This window comes from Pelophylax lessonae (assembly GCF_965119305.1).
Source record: "Pelophylax lessonae genome assembly, chromosome: 10".
Lineage (NCBI taxonomy): Eukaryota > Metazoa > Chordata > Amphibia > Anura > Ranidae > Pelophylax > Pelophylax lessonae.
The window spans coordinates 72063139-72086824 of NC_138777.1; the positions used below are offsets into that span (position 1 = coordinate 72063139).

At 47.6% G+C, this 23686-nt stretch overlaps 1 protein-coding gene across 1 annotated transcript in view; it reads right to left on the reverse strand.

Moving 5' to 3' along the window:
• LOC309565741 (uncharacterized protein) overlaps positions 1 to 22271 on the reverse strand; it is an 88074-nt gene extending 65803 nt beyond the window's left edge. The window contains exon 1 of the mRNA XM_082270721.1: positions 22128 to 22271. The gene's annotated coding sequence lies outside the window, so the exon portion shown is untranslated. The remainder of the gene's footprint in view (positions 1 to 22127) is intronic.
• Positions 22272 to 23686: the final 1415 nt, after the last annotated feature.

Sequence of the window (23686 nt, forward strand, 5' to 3'; positions counted from 1 at the left end):
GCCCTTTTAGGGGCACACTTCAATCCTTGGTTAAGAATATGTAGCTCCTTGTCCATTAGTTCTATTTTACTTATGTTATAGATACCTTCCTTTATTGTTCCCTCCTTCTTTTTCTTGAGCTGGATTCTTCATCCAGCTCTGACCCCTCGTAGTTTCGGTTTTCTATCTAACCTTCGTTATCTCTCCTGTGTTGCGGACGATGACGCTCTCTCCCCCTGCCCGACCTCTCCCTAAAAAAGGCTGATTAGGAGGACCTCTATTATTTTCACCATTATACTCTTGGTTTGCTAGAGGTTGGTAGTAATTCCGAGTAGGGATAGTTACTTGTTGAGAACTACCTCTCCCTGAACCTCCATTCCCACCTCTAGATTTACCTCGTCCTCTATTCCAACCTCTAATGGGAAGGCCAGTCCACTGTTAGAACGTGACAGGAGTATTTGGGCGGGGGCGGATATGATTATTAAAGATAGGAGTACCAGGTATTGTATCACCTTGGTCTCCATTGGTCCTAGATGGGTTACTAGGAGTACCCGTGTTGGTGTTCCCAGAACTAAGATTGTTAGTAGTATTAAAGACACCAGCCTGCCAGGAAAATACCTGCTTGGTCTTAAAGTCATTAAAGTCCCTGTTGAATTTCTTGACTTTTTTATGCTGGGTATCTTTATCAATCTTATCCAACTTGGTCTTAGTTTTTTCATTGAACTCCTTAACTTCCACTGAATCCTGAACTGTTTCTATTTTTTTCTGTAATTCCTTAATTTTGGAATTTAAAGCTTCCATTTTAAGTTTTTTACGTTTTAGGTTAAGGGTTTGTAGGCCCATACCTGCCTGATGGAAGAAGGAGTACCAATCTTTCATTGATCCCTCATCACTAAGTCCATCTTGAGGGGCTACGTCCCACCTGAGGCCCCTACTAATAATCCCTTCAGACAAATAAGCCTCAAGGGTGTTGATATCCCACCAAGTTCTCACCTGTTTTTCAAGTGTGAATGATAGAGTTTTTTAATACTTGGGAGATATCTTCATCCACTTGTATTGCCTGTTTGGGATTAACAATATTCTTGAGGTCCACTTGTCTTGACCCCAAGAACTTAATTGCTTCCATAGCTGCTGGGTTAAATCAAAAATATCGCAAAACGCAAAAACCCACCACACCAATAGGAGAAATGAGTTATCCCAAGCGCTTAGGAAATATTGAATAACTATATGCAGCTACTTATATAAATCAAAACTAAAACAAGGGATCCTCCTGACCGCAGTAGAAAAATCCAGTAGCGCAAATCAATGGTACAGTAAAGGTGACACCTTCCTACCACATTGTGGTCAAAATACACATAGACAGGATAATAAATTTTCAATAGTGCAATGATGCAATAGTGGTGGTAACTCCCTGCTGTAGTGAAGTCAGAGAGTCACATAGACGTAATCATAAATGAAGCATATGAAGCATAAATCATAAAGTCCATATAACGAACATAGTATAATCCATGGAGTAGATGTTGACAGACGTGAAAAAGCTTATGGGGTCACCCAATACTCCACCATCACCGTGTCTGAAGGGGTAGCTGAAAGACACACTCACCGAATGTTGTTGCTTAATTACTCTCGTAACCAAGCAGAATCGCAAGAGTTAAATGACCACACAGTCACACTCCCATGGGCAAGGTGCCGATCATAGCACCTCATCAGTCATGTGGAGAAAGAAGTGAAAACCCACTAGTGCAATAACGTTTTCACTCAATTTGAGTGTAAACGTTATTGCACTAGTGGGTTTTCACTTCTCAATTTCATATATTGCTTAAAATATTGCATGCTTTGACCACTACTTATTTAACATATCCATTTATTTATCCATTTACTTGAGTTTAGCGTCATTGCGGTTGCGTTATGCAGTATTTATCAAGCATTTTTGCTTTTTGAGGTAAATACCGCATAAAGGGATAATAACGTTACATTTTCAGTATCGCATGCAATATTTGGGGGAAAACGTGTCACGTGACCCAAATAATTTTTCAGACTAAAATGAATTGGGAGGATTGGAGTGCTGCTGCTGTATATACAGTAAGTCAAACTAATTGTAAACCCCAAAAAAATATTTCCACATTCAAATATACACTGCTGGCGTACACTGTCAATGAGACTGTCCATGACATCATACTGTTTTATTCAGGTTTAAGTCATCCACCAAGTATGTTATTTGAAGAATTTGTGTATTTTATAATGTTCAATCTTCAAAGCCTCATAAAAGACACTCTTCCTTTTGTACAATATTTTAACCTCTTTTTTTTTTGTAATGCACTGGTACATGTCCCAGCTCCCTATGCCTTTTTGCCTATTATCCCTAAAAATAATCAGAGTTGACTAATATCCATGCATTATAGACTTCAATGGTATTTGCCATGAAGTTTGTGTCTGCTGAATTTTACACAGGATTCACCAAATCTTTAGCAAATACAACCTTGGCAGATTCCTATATGTAAGGAAGATTATGTCAATATGTAGGTATGATAACATCATCATTTAGGTATGAAAAGCAAGGCCCGAAGCGAAAAAAAAAAAAAAAAAATAGCGCAGGGCAGACATGACCATGTGAAGAGGGGAGACAGGGCAGGTGTGAGTTAAATTAAATTGTTTTGAGTTGGGGGGTATTCAGGGATTGGTGTATCAGGTTTGGGAGGGGTTGAGGTACAGTTAGGAGGGGTGGCCCCTCAGATTGGAGGTCAGTGGAAGTTCAACGGACGAAGGAAGAAGAAGCTTGGTCACCCACCTTTTTCACTGCAGAGTATCTCACCTCAGCTTCCCTGGTCTGTGATGGCGGATTTGGACGTTTTGCTGGAGCAAATTAAGGCCGCTGCCGCGGTGAAGGGGACTGAGTGGCTCCGGTCCCAGGTCTCCACGTTGATGGGGGTTCAGGACTCTGCACGGGATGCGGAGGGGCTTGCGGTCCCGCGGGCTCGGCGGTCACGGCCGCCGGAGCGTTTTTCACCGGACCCTTCCCCTCGAGCTCAGCGTCATCCTAGGAGCCCCGACAGGGACCCTTCAGGGCCGCCGGCTAAGCGTACTCCTGCTGCGGCCGTGCGCGCCTCTGGGAGGAATCCTCTGCATGGACGGAGCTCTGGGGGTAGTGGGGGGAGGCGGCCTTCGGTCTCTCCCCGTCCCTCTCGACGGGGTGCTACTGGACTGGCGGGCTCCCCTACTGGCGATGCTCCGGTCGGAGGGGTGCCTCGGCGTGGGAGCGGCTTCATGGCGGCCGGTGGCAGCAGTGATCGGCGGGACTCGGAGTCGGCCTCGGCTGGGCGCAGAGAGATGACGCGGCGGGGCAAGTCACGTGGCCGGGTCATCGGAAGTTCGGCTGGTTCACAGAGGTCTCCGTCGGGCGGAGCTGGAGTACGGGGGCGTGGACGCCTGTCGCTCGGCTCTGCAGATGGCGGGAGTGCGACACCTGGTGGACGGATGTCGGCGGTGCCCGGGGACGATCGTTCGGAAGGCGAGGTGTCCGGATCGGATGTGGAAGAGGATGTCGGTGGTCGGTCGGCGACGAGGGAGGCTGGATCGGCGGCTGGGGGCGCCCCCCCTGGGCAGACAGGTGAGGTCACAATTCCTTCTCTGGCTTTGTCTGATTTGCGGGGCTTGTTTGATGTGGGGGGTGGGAGTGCTGGAGGGGCTCGGGGGGTGGGGGTGTCCCGGCCAGTGGGGGCGGGGACCCCGGAAGGGGGTGATGATGGGGGTTTGAGGGGCTTCCTCCTGGGTCTACGGGACCTCTTGGGGCGTTTGCCCCCGGGGGACGGGGGCCGCTTGTCTCCAGCGGCGGCTTGGGTGCCTCCGGCGGGGGGCTCGGGCACGGAGCCGGGGGGGGGCCCCGGGGCTGGCGGGGCCGTCTTCCACGGGGCTAGTTGCAGGGGGGGCTGGGGCCCCTCCCCAGGTTGTTGGTGCGCCGGCAGTGGTGGCAGTGACGGCCGGGGCGGCGGGGGACAAGACCGGGACGGCGAAGGAGGGGAAGGCGGACGCTGTTCGCCTGGACGATTCAGCGAAAGGTGAGGTATATGTTTGTTTTGAGGGCCCATTGGGGGCACATTTGAAGCAGGAAGTCCGGGAGAAGATCTGGAAGGGTGAGTACGTGGAAATCTTCACGCTGTTGCCCCTCGAGAAGTTTCACCTGGACAGGGTTAAACCGGAGGAGCGCAAGAAGGAGGACGAGGAGGCGCGACGCTATCGGCTTATCCCTCGGACCTTCGCCAATTGGCTGCAGGCCTTTGCCATTCTGGCGGGCGTCATAGGGGAAAAGGCGCCGGAAAACTGCTCGGCCCTGTTCTGCTACATGGACGCTGTAGGGGAAGCCTATCGGGTTTACGGGGGGTCGGCCTGGCTGCGGTACGACGAACAGTTCCGGCAGCGGAAGGCGGTTAGGCCCTCCTTGCGGTGGGACCACAAGGACATCAGCCTGTGGATGCGGCTCATGTCGTCTGCGAAGGCTCCGAATCAGTTTTTTCCAGGGGGGGCCGGTGGTTCTGCGACCCCGGGACAGCCGGCCGCAAAGAGGAGGGGTTTCTGCTGGCAATTTAATGAGGGTTCCTGTAAGTTCGGTGGCACATGTCGCTTCAAACATGAATGCTCCGGTTGCGGAGGTTCCCATTCCTTGGCTCGGTGTTTTAAGTCCGGAAAAGGGCGGTCCGGAGAGCCTTCGCACAAAGGGGACGACGCCGGTGAGGGTGGAAAGGCTGCGGCCTTTTCTAGATAGGTACCCCGATAGAGCGGCTGCCCGACTTCTGGGGGAGGGTTTTGCGGTGGGTTTTCGTATCCCTTGCTCTTTGGCCTCGGTGCCGCCGGTGGCGAGGAATTTGCGTTCGGCATTGCGCCACCCTTTGGTGGTGTCGGATAAGTTGCACAAGGAAGTGGCTCTCGGTGGCATGGCGGGCCCGTTCTCGGAGGTGCCGGTGCGTGACTTGGTGGTTTCGCCGTTGGGGGTGGTTCCCAAGAAAGAACCCAACAAATTTCGCCTCATTCACCACCTCTCCTTCCCAAAGGGTGGGTCTGTGAATGACGCCATCGACCCGGATGCCTGTACGGTGTCTTACATTTCCTTTGACGCCGCGGTGGCCTGGGTGCGACATTATGGGCGGGGGGCCTTGATGGCCAAATCGGACATTGAGGCGGCGTTCAGGTTGCTCCCGGTTCACCCGGACAGTTTTCGATTGCTGGGCTGCCGGTGGCAAGGGGCGTATTATGTGGATCGCTGCCTTCCTATGGGCTGCTCCATATCGTGCGCGCTGTTTGAGACCTTCAGTTCCTTTGTGGAGTGGGTGGTTCGGGAGGTTTCCGGCGTGAATTCGGTGATCCACTATTTGGACGACTTTCTGTGTGTGGGCCCGCCCTCTTCCAACGGGTGCGCGATCCTGCTTGCCACGTTGCAGCATGTGGCCGGGAGCTTCGGCATTCCGTTGGCCCCCGACAAGACGGAAGGCCCGACCACGGTGCTCAGCTTCCTGGGCATTGTCGTGGATTCGGAGGCCATGGAGTGTCGCCTACCGGAGGATAAATTGGGGGCTTTGAGAGCTGAAATTGAAGGGGTGCTGGGTTTGCGCAAGATTCAGTTGCGCAGCTTGCAGTCGTTGCTGGGTAAATTGAATTTTGCCTGCCGCATTATGCCCATGGGCCGGGTTTTTCTGCCGACGGCTGTCGGCGGCGACTTCGGGGGTGAAGTTGCCCACTCACTTCGTCAGGCTCAACAGGGAACACAGGGATGACTTGCGTCTGTGGCACGGTTTTTTGGCCACATACAATGGTAGATCCTTGTGGATGGCCGGACCGATCAGCAACTTTGATTTGGAACTGTTTACCGATGCTGCTGGTTCGGCGGGGTACGGGGCTTTTCACCGGGGGGCGTGGAGCGCCGCCCCTTGGCCGGGGGCATGGCAGGTAGCGGGGCTGGTCAGCAACTTGGTGTTGCTGGAACTGTTCCCGGTGGTGGTGGCCCTGGAGATTTGGGGGGCGGAGTTCAGGAACCTGAAGGTTCGCCTCCATTGCGACAATCTCGGGGTGGTTCAGGTGATCAACCGCGCGTCGGCTTCGTCTCAGCCGGTGGTGCGCCTCCTCAGGTATTTGGTGTTGCGGTGTCTACGGTTGAATGTTTTCCTGTACGCTGTGCACATTCCGGGGGTTAAGAATGATATTGCTGACGCGCTGTCTCGTTTTCAGTGGGACAGGTTCCGGGAGTTGGCACCGGCAGCGGAGCAACGCGGAGTCACGTGTCCGGAGTGGCTATGGGGGATTGCCTTGGGGTCCTCGCTGGATGGATCAGGAAGTCGGTGAGCGAGTCCACGTGGTCGGCTTATTGCAAGGTATGGTTGGAGTGGCTGGAGGTGTTGCGGGTGGCATCGGTGGATCCTCTGGGTCCGGAGGTCAGGTGGGTGTTACTTTCTTTTGTCTCTGATCATTTTGAGAGGGGCGCGTCGGCTTCCGCTGTGGCTCGCAAGTTGTCCGGCTTGGCCTTTCTGTTTAAATTTCTGGGTTGTCAGGATTACACGAAGGACTTCGTGGTGTGACAAGCGTTACGGGGCTATTCCAGGGCTTATCGGAGGAGGGACACTAGGCGCCCGGTGTCCTTCGCTCTTTTGCAGGACGTCTGCCGGCAATTGGGGGAGCACTGCGCCTCGAGTTACGAGGTGGTGTTGTTTAAAGCGGCCTTTTCTCTCGCTTTTTTCGGGGCTTTCCGGATTGGGGAATTGGTCAGCTCCTCCCGGACGGTGCCGGGGGGCCTATTGGGTCAGGATGTCTCTGTCGGTCGGGAGGGGGTTACTATCCTCCTTCGACGGTCCAAAACGGACCAGAGTGGCAAGGGGGTCCGTGTCCGGTTGTTCGCGGTGCCGTCTTCACCGCTGTGCCCGGTAGGGGCGGTTCGGGATTACTGGGCAATCCGCCCTTCGCGGCCCGGTTCATTTTTAATGCATGCGGACGGGTCGTCGTTATCTCGTTTTCAATTTGTATCGGTGTTCAGAAGGTGTGTGGGCTCTTTGGGTTTGGATGCCAGTAGGTTTGCATCTCATTCCTTTCGGATCGGGGCGGCCACTGAGGCTGCACGCTGGGGATTGAACGACGATGCGGTCAAACGCATTGGGCGCTGGGAGTCTAGGAGGTTCTTGGTGTACGTTCGTCCACAGCTGTTGGTGTAGGGTATGTACGGGGGGTGGTTTTGTCGTTGGGGGGGTGTGGGCCCGGCTGGTTATCTGATTATTGGTTGGTTTTCTTTTCCTTTTGTCCCCTTTTCTTGTAGGTTTGGAACCCTGCCTTGTTTGGATCGTGGGACACTCGTATGTTTTCTGGGGGGCCCGGAGAGCTGATGTGCGTCCTAATGGTAGACAACTTGGTTTTTCTCGGCACGAGGCTTGTGTCAGGTGGCTGGGGGTGCCGGGGCTTACTTGGGGCAGGGTCCTTCCCGAAGTGCATCGTTTCGCCCGGTTGGACAGGCAGCCAGATGTTTTGGTGCTGCATGCCGGGGGCAACGATTTGGGGGCCAGGTCCGCGCGGGCCTTGATCAGGGACATAAAGTTGGATTTCCTTCGGCTGCGCACGGCTTTTCCGGCGCTGCTTGTAGTTTGGTCGGATATGGTGGCCCGCACGTCCTGGCGCATGGCCAGGTCGGTCGCGCGCCTTAATAAGGCTCGGATTAAGTTGAACAAGGAAGTGGGGCGCTTTGTGTGTCGGAATGGGGGGTTGGTGGTTCGCCACCTGGAGTTGGAAGTGGACACATGGCGGTATCTGCGGGATGATGGAGTCCACCTCAATGCGGTGGGTATAGATTTATGGGCCCTGGGATTACAGGATGGGATCCAGCGAGCCTTGAGGGTTTGGAGGGGCACGCAAGGGTAAGGTGTCACCCTTGGGTGCTGGTGGCGTTTTGTTGGTCTTTGCTGGCGGGGGAGGTGAACAGTTTAGGATAAGGGTATGGTTGGGACTCATCGTTGGTATGGGTCCCTATGGTGCATTCCATTTAATGTCAGTTTAAATGGAATTCAAAATGGTGGCACTGCGGGGAGTGGTTTGTCTCCGAGCCGGTGACGCGGCTGGAGGCCTATCAGGGCACAGGTCCCGCAGTGCAGGATTTGGAATTATTTGGAGGAGCCTCAAAGACCAACAGGCCTAATGACTGATTGTTTTATGTTTGTAAGGAATGTTTTTTCTCCTTATGTTAATTTTAAGGTAAAAGGGTTAATAAAATGGCTGCTGTGGCCAATTAACTCCAAGCACGGTGTGGTCTCAATTATTTAGGTAAAGGGAAAGGTTTATGGCATGGGGGTGGAGCCTTTGGCTTTAAGCAGCCTAAGAGTTTGGGGGTGACATCTATTCTACATTGGTCAAGCAAGGCCCGAAGCGAAAAAAAAAAAAAAAAATAGCGCAGGGCAGACATGACCATGTGAAGAGGGGAGACAGGGCAGGTGTGAGTTAAATTAAATTGTTTTGAGTTGGGGGGTATTCAGGGATTGGTGTATCAGGTTTGGGAGGGGTTGAGGTACAGTTAGGAGGGGTGGCCCCTCAGATTGGAGGTCAGTGGAAGTTCAACGGACGAAGGAAGAAGAAGCTTCCCACCCACCCTCCCTAATTTCTGGGACTGTTATGGTTGATTTTGATTCATGTCTTTTGTGCTTTCTGTCCTTTCTGGGGAATTTTATATTGTCATGGCAGCTGGGCGTTTTGTTGGTCTTTGCTGGCGGGGGAGGTGAACAGTTTAGGATAAGGGTATGGTTGGGACTCATCGTTGGTATGGGTCCCTATGGTGCATTCCATTTAATGTCAGTTTAAATGGAATTCAAAATGGTGGCACTGCGGGGAGTGGTTTGTCTCCGAGCCGGTGACGCGGCTGGAGGCCTATCAGGGCACAGGTCCCGCAGTGCAGGATTTGGAATTATTTGGAGGAGCCTCAAAGACCAACAGGCCTAATGACTGATTGTTTTATGTTTGTAAGGAATGTTTTTTCTCCTTATGTTAATTTTAAGGTAAAAGGGTTAATAAAATGGCTGCTGTGGCCAATTAACTCCAAGCACGGTGTGGTCTCAATTATTTAGGTAAAGGGAAAGGTTTATGGCATGGGGGTGGAGCCTTTGGCTTTAAGCAGCCTAAGAGTTTGGGGGTGACATCTATTCTACATTGGTCAAGAATTGTATATAATTATTTGAGGATGTAAAGTACAACTAATGGGTAAGGTACAACTAATGGGCTGCAGCTGCTGATCAGTGCATTCTGACAGTGTAGGAGTCCCGCTTTCAGAATACAATGGCTGTGTGGGGAGGATTCCTCTATCCACTTTACTGGTGTTGATGGGTGAATCCTCCGGCTGGCTAATCCATAAGCAAGGGATGGCCAGCATAGGTTTGATAATGCCAGCAGATAAGTGGCATGTAGGTATATAGTGAAATCAACATTTAGGTATTCTAGTGCCAGCTTGTAGCTATGGTGATGTCACCATGTATGTATGATTGTTAGGAAAAATTATATTAGCAACTTGGGTATGAATATGTCAGCAGATAGGAAAAGTGACGTTGGCTTGTATGGAAGTTGATGTCAGCATGTAGATATGATGATGTCAGAATGTAAGTAAGGTGATGTCAGCATGTAGGTATGATCGAGCCAACATGTAGGTTTGAAGATGTCGTCATGTATGATTATGTCACCATGTAGGTATGGTGATGTCACCATATAAGTATGATGATGTCATCATGTAGGTATGATGATGTCAGCATATTGGCATGGTTATCTTAAGATGTAGTTATGATAATACCAGCATGTAGGAAAGGTGATGTCTGTATTTAGGACTAGTGCTGTCAGCATGTCGGAATGGTGATAGCAGCATGTAGATATTGTGATACCAGCATGTAGATGTAGCACCCTACAAGGTAGGTGCTAGGCAAAGTATAGTGGGCCTTGGCTGTCTAACATCAGGGCCATGATTTTTAGCTGGGCTGTCATGTCTCCCAGGTGTTGCTACTGAGACTGGGGAGTCTCCCCACTGGCTCCATGAGAAGGGTTCTCATTGGGCAGTGGAGGAAACCCAATCAGTGGCACATTCAGGCCTGTATCTACCCCAGAAAGGCAGATTCTGACGCACAGGATTCTGGGAGTGGGTATAAGTTTGAGAGGAGCGGATGACGCAGCATCTTTGGCGGGAAGCAGAGTCCCAGGAGGGAGAGTATGGCTGTCTCTCCTCCTGTCAGCAGGATCGGGTGTCCCGGGCGGCTTGCCTGAGGGGACGGAGTGAGCTGAGCTGCAGAGAGGATCCGGTGTGCCGAGTACAAGTGGAGCAGAGGGGGTCCAGTTTCAGGCAAGCATTCCCAGTTCGCGAGTACTGTAAACTGCCCCTGGGGGTCTGCCTAGCAGAGGGGACCACTTCGGTGAAGGTCCAAGGGATCCAGGAGCCAGCTAGCGGTAAAGGGGGTGCCAGTGTTGACCCTGAAGTTCAGAGGGGGTGCCTGGTGAGAGGACCCTAAAGTGTAGAGGGGGTGCCTAGTGAGAGGTCCCTGAAGTGTAGAGGGGGTGCCTAGTGAGAGGACCCTGAAGTGTAAAGGGGGCTCCAGCGGTTGGGCCAGAAGAGTTAAGGTGCACAGCGTGCAGTGTGCAGTGTACAGTGTTGAGAGTTGCAGCAGCACAAGCAGTTACAAAGAGCTACCTCAGTCAGTGAAGGGCTGGGGGGAGCTGTTTACAGAACTTTTAAGCTAACCAGAGTGTCAAGAGTCAAGTCTCAGTCTAGTCCAGGACTTTTTGAGCTGACTTGTCGAAAGTCAAGTTCAAGCACAGTTCAGCAAGTCAGTATTTTCCAAGCGCCAGCAGGCTCTGGTCGGCATCCAGCCGGCGTCAAGACAGCGCTAACATGCATTTTTCTGCAAAGTGTCCCAGTTGTACCTAGTTGAGCCAGAGGAGTATCCCACTCATTCCTTTCTCCCATCCCTATTATAAAAAAAAACAAAACAAATCAAAGATGCCGGAATGGTCATTGTCACCAATCTCACACTTGGGTATTCAGCTTAAATGGGCTGAAGGTGTCACCGGTAACAATGGCAGACCCACATCAGGCCCAATACCTGGAAAACCTGCTACATAGGTATAGTAACATCAGCATGTAGGTATCGTAATGTCAGCATGTAGGTATGATTTTGTCAGCATGTAGGTATGGTTATCTTAAGGTGTAGGTACACTATATTTTTAAAAGTATTGGAACGTCTGCCTTTACATGCACATGAACTTTAATGGCATCCCAGTCTTAGTCCATAGGGTTCAATATTGAGGTCAGGAACTGATGTTGGACAAGAAGGCCTGGCTTGCTGTCTCGGCTCTAATTCATCCCAAAGATGTTGTATCAGGTTGAGATCAGGACTCTGTGCAGGCCAGTCAAGTTCCTCCACCCCAAACTTACTCATCCATGTCCTTACGGACATTGCTTTGTCCACTGGTCCAAATCATTTGGTGAAGGGGGGATTATGGTTAGTGATTGACCGATATCGGTTTTTCTTTGCCGATACCGATATTTTGGCGATCTCATATCGGTATCGGCCGATATTGGCCGATATTTTTGCACATTTAAAATTTTGCAAAATAAACACAAATTTCGACACAAATCTGCTACTGAACATGTTAATCTTTATTTATTAACATTTTTAACATTAAGGGCTCGTTCTTCACACCTTAACTGCATGAAAACTGATAGGAAAAGTGCACTTGCAGGGACATCAGTTTCACATCATCTGATTGTGCATTAATGCATAATAAACTGCTGCAGTAGTGCACTCACTCACTGCAATAATTTAAAATGACTACTGCAGTGCAGTCAGTGCAAAACTGCTAGAAACAAAAAACTAGACAACAGCTAGACAGTGGATTGGATTGGAGTCAGTGGACTACCGCTGCAGTAGGGCACTTACTGCAACTACTGCAGTCAGTGCAAAACTGCTAGAAAAAAGCTAGACAGTGGATTGGAGTGGACACTACTACTACACTTTTTAATACTCCCATTTAAGTAGAACAATATTATACTGCAAAAAGCAGAACATTTCAGCATGTCCATGGTCACTTGTTAAACGGCTTCTGTTTTGTTCATATAATGCTGCCACTTCATAAACATGCTCAGGAGGAGTGGATGACAGAGGAGCAGAGAGAGAGAGATATCTTCTAGCATGAGAAGCAAGTCTTTTGTAGTGTGCCTCATTTTCTTTCCACCACTAAAGAGGATGACTTCTTCTGTCAATTACTGGTTCCTTCAAATAGAAATTAAGTTCATCATCCCAGCTCATTATTGTAGATTCAGAAGAAATTGAATCCTCCACATGAGGCCCCAATAAAACACTGAAAATGTCATGATCAATTCGACCACGATGAAGAAGATTCTCTTCTGTTCGTTGACGTATTTTTGGACAATATTTCTGTTTTTGCAACATGCTGCTCTTTCAGATTATAAAAATGCTGTCCTGGACTTGTCTTTTCGGCAGGAACCTCCTGCACCTCCTGTTGAATATCTTCTGTCAGCCATTGTTTTGCCTTAGACAATACATCATCAGAAGAGAAAGCATGGTTCTTGTATTGAGGATTCAAAAGACTTGCAAGCACAACATTTTTAATCTCTTCATGCTTCTCAAAACATATATCAATCAAAGCTCTCTGGCTTGACAGACCATCATTTGAAAGTTGGAGGGTGTTGTGTGCCATGACACTGAGGTCTGACATATCAGCAAGCCTCATTCCTTTCCGCATGTTTGCTCCACTGTCTAGAAGTAGCACAAGCATCACTCGGTCTTTGTTGATTCCTCAGTCTTCAAGCATGCCTAGAGTCATTTCTCTACTGTACTCCCCAGTGTGGGATCCTTGCACTACTTTTGTATTCAACACCAATTGCCTTTTTGTCCATCCGCTGTCAATGAAGTGGCATATAAGAATCATTAGTGACTCTGGCTCTGTTCGTCCTGACCAGCAGTCAGTCGTGAATGAGAGTGAGTTGCCAGCATTCTCTGATTGCAGCATAGCCTTTACTTTGTCAACGTCCTTTTGGTGAATCATTCCCAGCATTTCAGTTCGATAATACTTCTTACTCTTCAGTGTGTAGCTTGACTCCCCTACTCATTGGCTAAGACAGCAGCGCAGAGTGATTGGACATCCACTGCTTAAATCCTGACTCAGACACCATTGTAAATGGCTGGTTATCAGTGACAATTATCTCTGTGATTACTCTGTTCAGCAGTTGGGATCTTCCATCTGAATGTAGACAGTGACACATTCAGTGACACATTGTTTTTTTTCAGAAACATATCTGTTACTGTTGCCTGGGATAGTGGAGGAGGTATTTCAAAATCACATTGATATTCATTTTGTTTTTTCTGTGATGCATGAAATAATTGATTATGATGAACTCTTAGATGGGCCCAAAGGTTTGACATATTTTTGTTTTTTGCAGTTACTGATCCCATGCTTATATTGTTTGTGCATGTGTTGCACACTGCTGCTTTTCCTGGAGAAGGTTGAGACGAGAAATAGTCCCAGACCACACTTTTACTTTTTTTCTCCTCATCCATCTCCATTACAATTTGAAAGAGACAAAAAATTTTAAAAAATGGCTTGCTGGCACCTTGTTGTGGGTCGGTGGCTGACGCCTGGAAGTGTAGGTGGCTTGCTGAGTTTCTGGCTCCCTGTTGTGGATCGGTGGCTGACCCCTGGCAGTGTGGGTGGCTTGCTTACTGGCACCCTGTTGTTGGGTGGCTGGCTGCTGTCACCCTGTTGTGGGTCGGCGGCTGACGCCTGGCAGTGTGGGTGGCTTGTTTGCTGGCACCCTGTTGTGGGGTTGCTGGCTGCTGTCATCCTGTTGTGGGTCGGTGGCTGATGCCTGGCAGTGTGAGTGGCTTGCTTGCTGGCACCCTGTTGTGGGGTGGCTGGCTGCTGTCACCCTGTTGTGGGTCGGTGGCTGGCGCCCTGGCAGTGTGGGTGGCTTGCTGAGTTGCTGGCACCTTGTTGTGGGTCGGTGGCTGACGCTTGGCAGTGTGGGTGGCTTATATCCTTTGATAATGTTGTCTACAACGTGTCAGAATGTTTTAACTAACCTTTCATGACTTTATCTTGCTGTTCAATATTGGATGTTTGTAAGTACCAGTCTTTTTTCTTTTAATAAATTGTTTAGCAGTATTACGCTATGTATTTTTATTTGACTTACTTACATGACTGTTGGTGAGGAGCTCAACATTCCTGCATCTTCCTGAGAGAAGCCCATACACATCCTGTATTAACAACATCTCAGAGGAATCCCTGGTTTACTATGTCTAGTTTGACCTGTTTTGGCTATATGGCTACACAGGTCCACATTATCTGGTAAGAGCATAGGAGCTACCTTTTATTCTTGTGACGGGACCTAACACACTTTTCTGGATCACCTTTACCCTATTTGTGGATTTTGAACACTCTGCATGTGACATTGTTTCATTTATATGCTCATTTTGCCTATTTGCTATATGGCAGTATAGGTACATTTGATTTGGTAAGCGTATTAATTTCTCTATTAAAGCGGAGTTCCACCTAAAACAAAAAAAAATACATAAAAATACCCCCGGGACAGTCAGGGCTAGTGCATTCCACAATGGCTAGCCTCTGATCTGTCCCGGGTTGCACTTACCTTTTAGAAGAAATACTTGCCTTGAAAATGTATTGTCCAGCGCTGCCATCTCAGGTGTGGGCAGCTGAAGCCAGCACGATCCTCTTCTGCGTCCTCTTCGGTCCCACGATGCACTGCACCGGCCCCGCCGTCACTTCCGGGGGCTGCAGCATCATCCCTGCACAGCTTCTGGGCATGCCCAGAAGCTGTTTAGCAAGATATGACGCGCCTGCACCGGAACTGACATTGGGGCCGGTGCAGGCGAATTGATTCCTGGGAGCGATGACGTTCAGCTCCCAGGAATCATTGCAAGCCAGGAAGTGACGACTCGCCGTGGCCGCCGAGGGAGGAAGAGGAAGTAAGGTAAGTATATTATCTTCTAAAACAAGGTAAGTAAAAAAAAAAAAAAAATTGCGATTATCCATTTGTTTTTCAGGTGACCCGGAGCAAGAAGATGGACCGAAGTTACATTTTAGGGTGGAACTCCACTTCAAGTTGGATTATGGGCTCCGTCTCAGTCTGCACAGCTTTCCTGGATGGATTTTAATGTCCCCTCCCCTATGAAGATCTTCTCAGTTGAAGTCTTTCTGCGTGCTTTATAGCATTTGTGATTATATATCTGGTACATACATTAAATGTATGGTGACGGTTCCTTCTATCACTCTTCGTGTTTTTTCCTTTTTTGGATTCCTGAGTGAATACACTTCATTATACTTGAACCCTCCATCTGTCATTTAGAGCGATATATATGCTTTTCTGGCAGTATTACACTATATATTTTTCTTCTTTTTGGGTGGATCATATATCCTTGATCAATGAGAGATCTCCCTCTGCTGGTTGATCGGGAACACACAACAAGGAGAACGAGATGATATCAGTCCTTCATTTTTATCACATTGATCTCTACTGGCTTGTTTGACTTACCTGCCGTAAGGTATTGTAAGTCCACACATTGTGGTAAGCGCATATCATTACTATTAAGAAGTGTCATCACCTGCATCAGTTTTTAGCTGTTTGATCCCTATACCACTGACAGAACTTACACGCTGCTGGTTGGACTCCCTCCATATATGGTTTATTCATTTCTATGGACTTACTTTATATAGACTCACAACATTTTCACAGTTATATGGAACATTTATGTGGTTTATTTATTGATCCATTTTTTTCTCACTATTTTGGATCTCACATGTCAATTATCTTCTAGTGGTGCACTTATTATTTCTATTTTTTCTTTGTACCACTTTTTGTCAGTTGGATGTGCTAGCGGCTTGTTATTAATATTTTTGGTTAGCGCAGTGTTTTCACACCTATTTAGTGTGGGTGGCTTGCTTGCTGGCACCCTATTGTGGGGTGGCTGGCTGCTGTCACCCTGTTGCGGGTCAGTGGCTGACGCCTGGCATTTTGGGTGGCTGGCTGGCACCCTGTTGTGGGTCTGTGGCTGACGCCTGGCAGTGTGGCTGGCTTGGGGTCACCCTGTTGTGGTTGCTGGCTTGCTTGGAACACTGTGGTTTGGCTTGGTGTCACCCTGTTGTGGGTGGCTGGCTTGCTGGAACACTGTGGTGGGTGGCTGGCTTGCTGGAACACTGTGGTGAGTGGGTAGCTGGCTTGGTGTCACCCTATTGTGGGTGGCTGGCTTGGTGTCACCCTGTTGGTGGTGGCTGGCTTGCTGAAACACTGTGGTGGGTGGCTGGCTTGGTGTCACCCTGTTGTGGATGGCAGACTTGCTGGAAAACTGTGGTGGGTGTCTGGCTTGCTGGAACCCTGTGGTGGGTGGGTGGCTGGCTTGGTGTCACCCTGTTGTGGGTGGCTGGCTTGCTGGAACACACACTGTGGTGGGTGGCTGGCTTGGGGTCACCCTGTTGTGGGTGTCTGGCTTGCTGGAACACTGTGATGGGTGGCTGGCTTGCTGGAACACTGTGGTGGGTGGGTGGGTGGGTGTCTGTCTTGCTGGAACACTGTGGTGGGTGGCTGGCTTGGGGTCACTCACCCTGGCCTGTTGTGGGTGGTTGGCTTGATGGAACACTGTGTGGTCACGGTGGCGGGTGGCTGGCTTGGTGTCATCTGGGTGGCTGGTTTGCTGGAAGCCTGTTGTGGGGTGGGTGGCTGGCTGCTGGCACCCTGTGTGGTGGGTGGCTGGATGCTGGCCTGGCACCCTTTTCTGTTGTGGGTCAGATGACTGGCACCCTGTGGTGGGTGTCTGAGCCCAGGGCCTGTGGGTGGATGTCTGGCACCGTGAGCACCGTGACCGGACTGCAGCTGGCTGCACACGAGGCTGTCCGAGGCGTGGGAGGTGGTCTTAGAAGGCAGAACAACATACGGTGTTGCCGATAAGTGGTCGATCCCTAATTATGGTGTGGGGTTGTTTTTCAGGAGTTGCTCTTGAACCCTTAGTTCAAGTGAAGGGAACTCCTAAGGCGTCAGCATACCAAGACATTTTGGACAATTTCATGCTCCCAACTTTGTGGGAAGAGTTTGGGGATGGCCCCTTCCTGTTCCAACATGACTGCACACCAGTACACAAAGCAAGGTCCATACAGACATGGATGAGCAGGTTTGGGGTGGAGGAACTTGACTGGCCTGCACCTCAACCCGATAGAACACCTTTGGGATGAAATACAGTGGAGACTGCAAGCCAGGCCTTCTCTCCAACATCAGTGCCTGACCTCACAAATGTCCTCTTGGAAGAATGGTTAAACATTCCCATAGACACACTCCTAAATCTTGTGGACAGCCTTCCCAGAAAAGTTGAAGCTGTTAAAGCTGCAAAGGGTGGGCCAACTCAATATTGAACCCTACGACTAAGACTGGGATCCCATTAAAGTTTGTGCGTGTAAAGGCAGGTGTCCCAATACTTTTAACAATATAGTGTATTATGTTGTCAGCTTGTAGGTTAGGTAATATCAGCATCTAGATATTGTGATACCAGTATGTAGATATATTAACTTCTGCATGTAGGTATTGTAATAATAGCATGTACAAAGGTTGATGTCAGCATGTAGGTTTTGTGATGTCATCATGTCATTATGTAGGTATGATGATGTCAGCATGTAGAGAAGGTGACATCAGCATGTAGGTATAGTTATCTTATGGACTAGGTATGATATCAGCTTGTAGGTATGATTATGTCAGCATGTTGGTATGGTTATCTTAAGGTGTAGTTATGATGATACCAGCATGTAGGAAAGGTGATGCCATCATGTAAGCTTAAAAAGGTCTGCATGTAAGAAAGGCGATGCCAGTATTTAGGAATAGTGATGTCAGCTTGTAGGAAAGGTGATGGCGGCATGTAGATATTGTGATGCCAGAATGTAGGCATAGTAACATCCGCATGTAGGTATTGTAATGTTAGCATGTAGGTAAGTTGATGTCAAAAAGTAGGTATGATGATGTCATCATGTAAGTATGACTAAGTCAGCATGTGCATATTATTATGTTCTCATATAAGTAGGATTATGCCAGCATGTAAGTATTGTAGTCTCACTATGTAAGTACATTTATGTTAGCATGTAGAGAAAGTGATGTCAGTATACAGATGCAATGATTACAGTGCCCAGGTACAGTGATGTCAGTATACAGATGCAGTTATGCATACAGGTACAGTGATTTCAATAAACCGTATAGGTGTAGTTATGTATTTAGGTACAGCAATGTCAGTAAACAGATGCAGTTATGCATACAGGTACAGTGATGTCAGTAAACAGATGCAGTTATGTATACAGGTACAGTGATGTCAGTAAACAGATGCAGTTATGCATACAGGTACAGTGATGTCAGTAAACAGATGCAGTTATGTATTCAGGTACAGCAATGTCAGTAAACAGATGCAGTTATGCATACAGGTACAGTGATGTCAGTAAACAGATGCAGTTATGTATTCAGGTACAGCAATGTCAGTAAACAGATGCAGTTATGCATACAGGTACAGTGATGTCAGTATACAGGTACATTTATGTTAGTATACAGGTGTAATTTTGTATACAGTATAGGTGCAGTTATGTATACAGGTACAGTGATGTCAGTATACAGGTACATTTATGTTAGTATACAGGTGTAATTTTGTATACAGTATAGGTGCAGTTATGTATACAGGTACAGTGATGTCAGTATACAGGTACATTTATGTTAGTATACAGATGTCATTTTCTAAACAGTATAGGTGCAGCTATGTATACAGGTACAGTGATGTCAGGACACAGATACATTTATGTATACAAGCACAGTGATGTCAGTATACAGGTACAAAGATGTTAATATACAAAATTGGTGCAGTGATGTCAGTAAACATGTACAATTATGTCAGTATACAGGTGTAATTATGTATACAGATGCAGTGATGTACGTAAACAGACATAGTAATATCAATACACAGGTGCAGTGATGTCAGTATACAGATACAGTTGTATATACAGGAGCAGTCGTGTATACAGGTACATTGATGCTGATATATAGGTGCAGTGTAATTATATGAGGGTAATTATGTATACAGGTGCAGCGATATCAATATACATAAAAAAGGTATGTCAGTAATAAAGATATAGTTATGTTTAAAGGCACAGTGATGTATACAGGTGCAGCTTTATCTACAGATACAGTGACATCAGTATGCATGTACAGTTTACATACAGGTGCAGGGATGTCAGAATACACATGTCATTGTGTATACAAGTGTAGTGATCTCAGTAAACAGGCAGTGTAATTTTGTATATAGGTGCAGTATTGTTAGTAAACTGGCACAGTAATGTCAGTATACAGGTGCAGTGATGTCATTATACAGATGAATTGATGTCAGTATTTTCCGTATACAGGTGCAGTAATGTCAGTATATAGGTGCAGTGATGTCATTATTGTCAGTATACAGATGCAATGATGTCATTGTCAGTATACAGGTGCAGCGATGTCAGTATTATCAATATACACATGCATTAATGTCAGTATACAGGTGCAGGGATGTCAGTATACAGCTGTAGTAATGTCAGTATACAGGTGCAGTGATGTCATTATTGTCAGTTCACAGGTGCAGTGATGTCATTATTGTTAATACACAGGTGCACTAATGTCAGCACACAGGGGCAGTGATGTCATTATAGTAGTATACAGGTGCTGTGATGTCATTATTGTCAGTACACAGATGCAGTAATGTCAGTATACAGGTGCAGTGATGTAAGTACACAGATGCAGTAATGTCAGTACACAGGTGCAGTGATGTCATTATTATCAGTATACAGGTGCAGTGATGTCATCATTGTCAGTACACAGATGCAGTCATGTCAGTATACAGGAGCAGTAATGTCAGCACACAGACACAGGTGCAGTGATGTTAGCACACAGGTGCAGTGATATCAGAACACAAGTGCAGTGATGTCAGCACACAAGTGCAGTGTTGTCAGTAATGTCAGCACACATGTGTAGTAATGTCAGTACACAGACACAGGTGCAGTAATGTCAGTACACAGGTGCAGTAATGTCAGTACACAGGTGCAGTAATGTCAGTACACAGGTGCTGTAATGTCAGTACATAGGTGCTGTAATGTCAGTACATAGGTGCAGTAATGTCAGTACACAGGTGCTGTAATGTCAGTACACAGGTGCTGTAATGTCAACACACAGATGCAGTGATGTCAGGAATGTCATTATACAGTTGCAGTGATGTCATTATTGTCAGTATATAGGTGCAGTAATGTCTGTATTGCCAGTATACAGGTGCAGTGATGTCAGTATACAGTTGCATTAATGTCAGTATACAGTTGCATTAATGTAAGTATACAGATACAGTGATGTCAGCATACAGGTGTAGTGATGTCATTATTGTCAATACACAGGTGCAGTGATGTGAGTATACAGGTGCAGTTGTATCATTATTGTCAGTATACAGGTGCAGTAATGTCAGTACACAGGTACAGTGATGTCAGTATTGTCAGTACACAGGTGCAGCAATATCAGTACACAGACACAGGTGCAGTGATGTCAGTACACATGTGCAGTGATGTCAGTACACAGGTGCAGCAATGTCAGTACACCGACACAGGTGCAGTGATGTCAGTACACAGACACAGGTGCAGTGATGTCAGTACACAGACACAGGTGCAGTGATGTCAGTACACAGGTGCAGCAATGTCAGTACACAGACACAGGTGCAGTAATGTCCGTACACACATGCAGTGATGTCAGTACACAGGTGCAGTGATGTCAGTACACAGGTGTAGTGATGTCAGTATACAGGTGCAGTGATGTCAGTACACTGGTGTAGTGATGTCAGTATACAGGTGCAGTGATGTCAGTACACAGGTGCAGTGATGCCAGTAATGTCAGTACACAGGTGCAGTAATGTCAGTACACAGACACAGGTGCAGTAATGTCAGTACACAGGTGCAGTAATGTCAGTACACAGACACAGGTGCAGTAATGTCAGTACACAGGTGCAGTAATGTCAGTATGCAGTAATGTCAGTACACAGGTGCAGTAATGTCAGTACACAGACACAGGTGCAGTAATGCCAGTATACAGGTGCAGTGATGTCAGTACACAGGTGCAGTGATGCCAGTAATGTCAGTACACAGGTGCAGTAATGTCAGTACACAGGTGCAGTAATGTCAGTACACAGGTGCAGTAATGTCAGTACACAGACACAGATGCAGTAATGTCAGTACACATGTGCAGTAATGTCAGTATGTAGTAATGTCAGTACACAGGTGCAGTAATGTCAGTGTGCAGTAATGTCAGTACAGAGATGCAGTAATGTCAGTACACAGGTGCTGTGATGTCTACATTATCAGTACACAGATGCAGTGATGTCATTATTGCCAGTATACAGGTGCAGTAATGTCAGTATAGAGGTGCAGTACTGTCAGTATACAGGTACAATGATGTTAGTATACAGATACAGTGATGTCAACATACAGGTGCAGTGATAGCAGTTTACAGGTACAGTGGTGTCATTATTGTCAGTATACAGGTGCAGTAATGTCATTATTGTCAATACACAGGTGCAGTAATGTCAGTTTACAGGTACAGTGGTGTCATTATTGTCAGTATACAGGTGCAGTAATGTCAGTATACAGGTACAATGATGTTAGTATACAGATACAGTGATGTCAACATACAGGTTTAGTGATGTCAATATACAGGTGCAGTGATGTCAGTATACAGGTACAATGATGTTAGTATACAGATACAGTGATGTCAACATACAGGTGCAGTGATGTCAGTATACAGGTGCAGTGATGTCAGTATACAGGTGCAATGATGTCAGTATACAGATACAGTGATGTCAGTATACAGGTGCAGTGATGTCAGTATACAGGTGCAGTGATGTCAGTATACAGGTGCAATGATGTCAGTATACAGGTGCAGTGATGTCAGTATACAGGTATAGTAGTAAAAACACAGAGGGTGATGATAACACACATGTGGATGTCTGTAATGTGATGCATGTGTCTGATGCTGAGATAATATGATTGATGGGGTGTTAAGATGAGTCCAGTAATAGGGGAGATGACCCCATGTCTGATACCTCCTTGCTGGAGAGAGGATTCCTCTGCTTCCGCCTGCAGTGTGGGAACTCCCTGGGGGAGGAGTGAGACCCCCTGGCCGAAGCTGTGCAGATCAGACACTGCTTCCCAAAGGAGCAGAACCCTGTGATCCCAACAGGAGGAGCCTGCAGCCCCTCTCCCCCTCCCGCACACCCCAGACTCCTTTTATAGCAAAGTGCCTGCAACTTGGCATACTCTACTTCCAAAGGCAGTGAATCATTTCCTCCACTTCACAAAAATGGGAGAAAGCTTCTTAGGTTTGCTGTGGAAATTCAGATCAGATTAATATCAGTATAAAAAAAAAGATATGTATATAAAAATAAATTGTTGTGGTTCCAGAAGCCAGCAAGTGTTTGAAGGATGTGAATTTCCAGAGGAGGGTGCCGTGGGAAGCTCACAGAACAGACCGTGTTCTAGGCAGTGCATGAGCTTCCCTGCTTGACACAGTCATTAACCTCATCATCCCGGCTAATGGCATTCTGGAACCTCCACTTTCTGGGCCTCTTTTAGCACAGTTCTGATTGTCGCTGTGTACTGTCTATCCTTTAAAGCTGAACTTCAGGCAGATATAAAATACACACATTATGCAGCTCTGTATTCATTCATACATAAATAATTTTATTTTTTATTATTACAGGCAGTGTAATTACCTAAATTTAATGTGGTATCAGCCGCTTGCACACCCAGTGCAGCAGAGCTCAAACTGGCATTGGGAGAAGCAGCACAAGGAGCCAATCAGCTCAATGCATTAGGCATGCTGATAGGAGGGGAGCGCAGAGTAATGAAAAGATTATGCTGTCCAATCAAAAGCTGGAGAAGGGACAGGGCCTATAAGCATTACTTAAAGCTCCATTCACACTTATGCAGGTGTGATTAAATGTGCTTAGGTTTTTGCATGTTTCCATGCATTGCGTTTAGGGCAGCCCATTAATTTTAATGGGCTTACCAGTAGGAGGGTGCAGTCTGTATTCTCCCCTGCAGGTGGCGCTCAGTGCAGATGAGGGATCAAGTTGAAAGGAACTTGGTTCCTCTATGATTTCCCTAGTCACAAGGGGGCAGCTACCTGACTGGATGCTGGCACCCCGCGTGACTTTGGCGGCCATGCTGGGTCATGCAGAGTCTAGTAAAGATTCCAGGTCCCGGGCTTGGCGCTCTATTGCAAGTTGCTAGCATAGGGACAGGTTCCCCCATTTGTCAGGGACTGTCCTTAGAGACAGGGAAGGGTTCAGGAGGAGAAGGGACAGTGCAGGGACTACAGTACATCTACCTCTTTAGAAAGATCCAATTTAGGTGTGGACTAGCCAGGCCACATTCTGTTCCTTGCGGCAGGTGCTGTCGGCATCTCTTAGTATTAAAAACACTGTTGCACGGTTGGTACAGTTGGAAGTGGCTCCGGACTAGTGTGACTCCCCCCTCCGGGCCTTTTTGTACTTTTGAACTTTTATACAATATATTGTGATTGCCAAACTTTACCTATGTGTGCTCACTGCCTGCCACATAATGCTGCACCACATCCCTATGCAAGAAAAACACACTAAAG